A 6,825-nucleotide genomic window follows, 5' to 3' on the forward strand; every position below is an offset into this window, starting at 1 on the left:
GATTAGCTCTGATACCACTTGTTAGGTCACACACACTGTAGAGGGGGGTGAATACAGTGTATAATACAATCAAATCGAACTTTAATATATTAAGTAACAGAAAACAAACTTTAATGAAACAATAAACTCTGTTACAGTATGGAACTGTTACCTCTCAGTGATGAACAAATATCACGAGAGCTGCTAGGGTTACAATAAATAATCTTCTCGAATATGATAACACTTATAGTGTAAACCCTATGTCTGTGTTTATATAATACACAGTTACCAGATAATCGCTAATTGATATGGAATATAATTCTGCTTCCTAAAATATATCAATCAGATATCTTTTCTTCCAAGTATTCCATTCTTCACAGAACTCCTTCTTCATGCATATCTCTTCTTATGTTTATCTCGATCTTCTTTCCTTTAATCAGCTACTGTCCTTATCTGATCGTCCTTCAGCACTTAAGTTCTGATATCTAACTTCTGATGATTATCTCCTGATAATATAAGTACTGATATCCTTAAGTCCTGACTTCCAGTATAAGTACTGATTAATGGTTAAGTACTGACTTGTCCTGTTAAGTAAGATCTGAAATCTAAACATAAATTATATTAGCCATGACATTATCAAATATATCTAACATTGCATCACGCGATACCCGCCATTGACAATTAACGAACTGAACTGCATTTAAAATAAATTCAGAAAATTGCAAAAATAATCTTATAATATTATAAATATCCCGAAGTAAATAAAAATGCAATTTTCATAATTTTAACACAATTTTTGAAATACGACTTATACCCGCTTTTATCAATAAAGCGAAACAACGCGCGGGTAAAATTAATCCCAAAAATTATCAAAATAATTTTAAAATTCTCGGAATATTCCAAACTTCAATAAATATGAGTTTCATAATTTTTGAAGAATTCTGGAATTAAATACATATTTTACAAATAAATGTAATCAGAAAATCATACAGGGTTAAATAATTGATAAAATATTGATTTTTAAATTTTGTAAAATCCCAAAAATAATTATTGAAATTATAAAATCATAAAACTAACTTTAGAGACAATACGAATATTTATGGTTTTGAAACTGTAATAAGATCACCTTTAAAAATAAAACATAACAATATAACTCAATCTTTAACTACACATTCCAATCCTTTACACCAATAAATCACAGACAAATAGTATATAAACATGCTGCTGTCAAAACCAAGACTCATATTTTATTTAATCAATACTTCCACAATTACATATTTAAACAATTCAAAAATACCCGAGTCGTTATATCCTTCCCCCCTTAAAAAGATTTTGTCCTCAGAATCTGGGCTAACTAAATAAGTGAGGATATTTGTCAAGCATATCTGACTCTAGTTTCCAAGTAGACTCTTCTACTTGAGGATTTCAAACGTACTTACTATAGATGTACACTCATTTCCAATGACTCGCCTTTAACGATCAAAAATTTGGACCGATCATTATATGCAAAACAAACTTGGACAAGAGCCATTGGCTCCTGATCAATCACTTGATTTGAATTAAATACTTATCGCCTTAATATTGACATGAAGAACATATTATATGTACATACTGGTGTGATGTTGACATCAATTCAAGAACAACTTTATCTATATTTATCAATACCTCGAATGGTTTACTAAATTTAGGACTTAACTTGTCCCTTCTACTCAACTTATCCAATCTCTTTCAGGATGACACTTTTACTAACGCTACTGGTCCTATTTCTATACTCATACTCTCTCTCGATACAATTTCGCCTTCTTTCTTTGTCTATTTCGAGCTGCTTCAATCAATATTACTACACCCTTGGTGTGCTGAATTAACTTAGGAATTGACGACTTCCTTTCTCCCACTTTATCTCAATAAAGTGGGGACCTACACTTGCGTTCACATGAAGCTTGGTAAAGTGGCATTCCAAAGCTATCGATGATAAATGATCATTCCAGTGTATCCTTAAAACTCAACCTCTCAACATATCTTACATTTCCTGAATCACTTCCGTACTTTGACTCTCCGTTTAAGGATGATAGGCGATGCCCGTTTTCAACTTAGTTTCCAAACATTTAAACATCTCTTACTCTTTTCCATCAGTTAAGGCTAAAAAGTAATCTCATAGATTCACGTATTATCACCTTTAAGTATTTGAACTTCAGATTCCACTCTTTCCAATTCGTTTATTAACTCCTCAGTGGTCTTAATTACATCCAATCATTTCTGTCGGTATAAGGCATCTGTTACCATACGACTTTGATTAGGTAGTTGTTAATGGATTAATTCAGAATCTTTTGGTAACCTTAGTCAAAATTTCATTCTTGAAGACTCAACGTATAGTTCCCTGAATAGCTGAAGATGTTATCAATAAATACAATTCACTTATCTGAGTACTCCTTATACAACATGTTCCTTAATTCCTTATAGACAACTAATACACTTGTTATTTCACATAATATCACCGGAGCTTGCAATGCTCATAACTCACTTTAATCGTAATCTCTGATATGTTCTCAGGTCGGATCTTAAGTTAATCCCCGAAACATAACATACTTCTTGAATTAGGTCTCGTAATAGGGGTCACTTATTCTTATTTGTTGTTTTGTCCAACTCCCGATAATCAGTACATAATCTCATAATTTCATTCCTTTTCTCCATAAACATTACTGGTACCTTTTACGATTCGCTTCTTGTAAAACCACTCTTTGGTCTGCCTTGTCCACCCGGCCTCCGATACTTTGCCTTAAATCTTTGACATATCCAACACTTCCTAATCCATTTTGAAATTTCCTTCTTGTACCCGGTTATCACTATTTTTCTTTAAATTCTCGTATATCTTGGCATTTCTTCAGTAAATCAAATACTTTATATTGTGCATTCCCTGTAGGATCTCATTTTTTAAGTCTTTCACTTGTAGCATCCAAGTGCTGAAAGAAAACGTGGGGATACCATGATCGTTAAAATTTCCTATTACTAACTGCTAACATCGTGATTCATTATCTTCTCTTGACATCTCCTTATCTTTCCCTTAATAACTTCGACTGAAAAGTCATACTATCCATCCTTGCTCCTTTTGGATTATGAACTCTGACTTCCAATTCCAACTTCTAAAATCCCATAGATAATTCTTCTGGTGAAGTTTCTACTTTCGTTCTCTCCTTTTTTCTTATCGCTTGCCACTACATTTGCTTTTCCTTGTGAATACATACTTCAAACTCTTATGGTCCATATAGATCTTACACCTTTCCCCATATATCATGTTTCTCAATCTTTCAAAGTGAATATTATTACCGCTAGTCCCAAATTATGAGTAGGATACTCCTGCTCATAAGGTTTCGGTTGTCTGGATGCATATACAATAATTATTGTACTGCATCAACATACCTCCTATTCCCTTATGAGAAGTATCACTATAACTACCAAATTTCCTTGATACTTTCAAAGTGATAAAACAGGTGCTGTAACCATTCTTTACTTTAACTCCGCAAAACTTTCTTCACCCTTCTCCATTTTATATAACTTCTTGCTTTTCCTGGTTAGCTTCGTCAAAGGTATTACGACTTTCAAGAAATCTTACATAAATTTTCGATAATAACTAGCTCATGGTAACCCTTCTTACTTTTGTGGGTGCTTTTGGCCTTTCTTTATTCATGGTAACTTTAATATCTACTGGATCTCCTTTGGTCTCCTCCTCACTGATTACTTATGCTTTTTACCATCAAAACTTCACCTTGTAAACTTTACATACAACTTCTTTCTTCTCCGACTCCCCAGTTATCATTAAATGCTTCGCATGGTCCTCCGTTGACTTTAAGTAACACAAATACAACTCATCCAGATATTCCTTAAAGATTATGTCCATCAAGTTTAAATATTATTGGTATATTGGTTAATTCAAATGACATCACTAGAACTTTATAGCAGCAGTACTTAGTTTTGAAAATTATCCTTGATATGTCCATAGGCTCAATCTTCAATTGGTAACGCCCAAATCTTAAATCAATTTTAGAAAATACTTTGCTTCTCCTGTTTGATCAAACAAATCAATAGTTCGAGGTAACAGATACTTACTCTTGCTAGTAAACTTGTTGAGCTTTCTTTAGTCGACGCATAATCTCATATTTCCATTTTCTTATTAATAATTAGTACCGGTGTGAGGAGATCTAGAGAGAGAAGCTCTTCCTTCTCTCTAGAAATGTTTTGCTATCCGCCAACTTTTTATCCTATTAACCAGATCTAATATCCAGCAGTCCTTACAATTTACTGTACTTTATTTCCTTATTTGTCTCCCGCCTATTGCATTTCATTTTCCCCCTTCTTTTCTTTACCATTTATAGTATACCAGTCCATCTTCTCCACTATTCCGCCATTGTTTACTTTCTTTCCAAGCTCTAATCTCCCCTTCTCCTGCTATTTATTTTATGGGATCTAGAAATTCTGAACATTCAGGAAGCATGAACTCAGATGAGTTTTTGAATTTTATTGGGCATAATTATGTAGCTCCATCGTTGCTTGCTCTTCCTGCTATGGACCACCAGGCTTTCTTGGCTGAAGCTGCCAGGAATAGTGACTGGTCTCCCACCACAGCACAAAGGATACATGATGAAACTCGACTCATTCTAGAGGGTGGTTCATCTAGGAGTGAGTCTGGACCAAGCAAAGCAGGTTCTCTCAGGGATTAACGAAAACATCGACCTCAGCAGTCAGCAAAGGTTCTCCTTCTAAATCCCCTTTGTTAGAAGATCTCCATGATACTATCTCTGTACAAAATGGTATACTTACGGTTTATGTCCCAAAGGAGACTGTGGTTGAGTCTAGTGATCACACAGAATCTGTACCAACTGTTGATGTTAACACTCAAAAGCAAAACACTTGGAGCTCCATTGTAACTAAGAATATACCCTTTAAGGAACCTGCTTCTAGTGAGACTGCAAAAGTTACGTTTAATGAAGATGTGTAATAACCCCAATTTTTGAGAAATTTTGAAACCCTTATGAATAGTGTTTTTGCTGAACGAGAAAACTTTTCATGCCACGCTATGTAGGGGTTCTGTTATTGATCTTATGAGATATTATTAGTACTCTATGTGGTATATAAGTGTATGTAAAGATCGTCAGAATCCAATTCTGAGCACTTTGATTTTTCCCGGAAATCCACAAGATACGGAGAGAATTGAGTATAAGGTAACAGGATAAAAAGGATTTAAATTAAAGGATTATAGGAAAGGATCATAAAAGGAATATAATATATTGAGAAAGGTTAAGGGAACCTAAGTAATAAGATCCCGGGTATGATCCCTCAAATGATAAACGAGAACGAAAGATAAGCGAACCGTAAAACAAATAAGTGACCAAGAGACAAGCTTGTACAAGAAGCCAGGGATTGTGACATCATCAAACCATAAGGTGTGGACAAGTGGGAGCATTATGACATGTGCAAGGTGACATAGGCATGACAAGAAAGGAAGGAGATGTGGTGACTTTTTAACCACACAAAATCAAGGGCAACTAGGTAATTTACTAAATCAAACACAAAAACCAAGCCAACCAAGCCAAGCAAAATCATTTTCATCAAAATCAAAAAGAAACCAAGGCATGGTTCATCATGCTCTCGGCTTTTACTATTGCAAATGGGCAAAAAAAATTTCAAAAATTCAAGATCCAAGCTTCCTAAATTGGTGAGTAAATTCCCTAATCATCTTCATGCTTAGTTAGGGCTATATCATGAGTTTAAGCCATTAATTCCTTCTCAATCTTCTTCATTTAATCAAAGAAGAAGACTATGAATAGTGTTTTCAAGTTTTAACTTGAAGTTTTTCTTGTTTTTCTTGAAGATCCAAGCTTTCCTAAGACTTCTCAAAGCTTCTTAAGGCTTCCTAGCTCCTCCCACCACTTCAAGGAAGGTATACCATCTCCAAACCCTAGATCCCTATGTATTATAAGATGATTTTAATTAGTAGGATGATATTGTAGCTTGTTGTTGTGATTTAGAGTTTGGGATTTGGAATGGTAGTGAAATGGAATGGTAAATGTTGTGGTTTTGATTAAAAGAACTTAAGTATGATTAAAGTTAAGCTTAGGCATAAGTATGAATGATTAAATTGAATTGGTTGGGGTTGTTATGATGTGATAAGGATGGATGTTGGTTGTATGTTGGATTTGAGGTTGGTTTGTGGTTGGTTTTGAATGGCTTAAAATTGGGAAATCGCGTAAACATAGCCGTCGTAACGTCCGATTTTCTTTGGACTGTTTTTGTGCATAGCATTAGGACCCGAGAACCCCCTGCTATATTATTACCACTGCCATGTTTAGATAGCTCATGTTACGAGCTTCGTTTTGATATGTAGTTCGTTCGATTCCGATGCACGGTTTAGGAGAAACGACCGTTTCAAGTAACGGCGTTTCGCAAACGAAACTTTTCCCCTCGCCTTACTTTGAAACATAGGTTAAAGACCAAAAAGGGTTAATTAATGTATGAAACATTTATGGTAAGTGTTTTAGGCAGTTGGTAAGACACTCGCGAAGGAATCGCTTTAAAACTCGTAATGGTTAAATTATTAAAAATGGTGGAGCCGAGGGTACCCGAGTGACTTAAGCGAATCAGTGAGCGCAAAACAAGCGTTAGAGTCTAAGTTAGTTAAAGTATAGATTTACAAGTGATTTTGGTTTAATTCCAACTTACTTGTTGTTCATAGGTTACCAGACTCGTCCCGAGCCTTTTATCACCCCAAGTCGCTCAGACAAGTATTCTATCCGCTATACTGTTGTTGTGATGTATACATTTGTATATGCATGATCTTGCGATAAATGCATA

This window comes from Apium graveolens, chromosome 3 (assembly GCF_009905375.1).
Source record: "Apium graveolens cultivar Ventura chromosome 3, ASM990537v1, whole genome shotgun sequence".
Classification (NCBI taxonomy): domain Eukaryota; kingdom Viridiplantae; phylum Streptophyta; class Magnoliopsida; order Apiales; family Apiaceae; genus Apium; species Apium graveolens.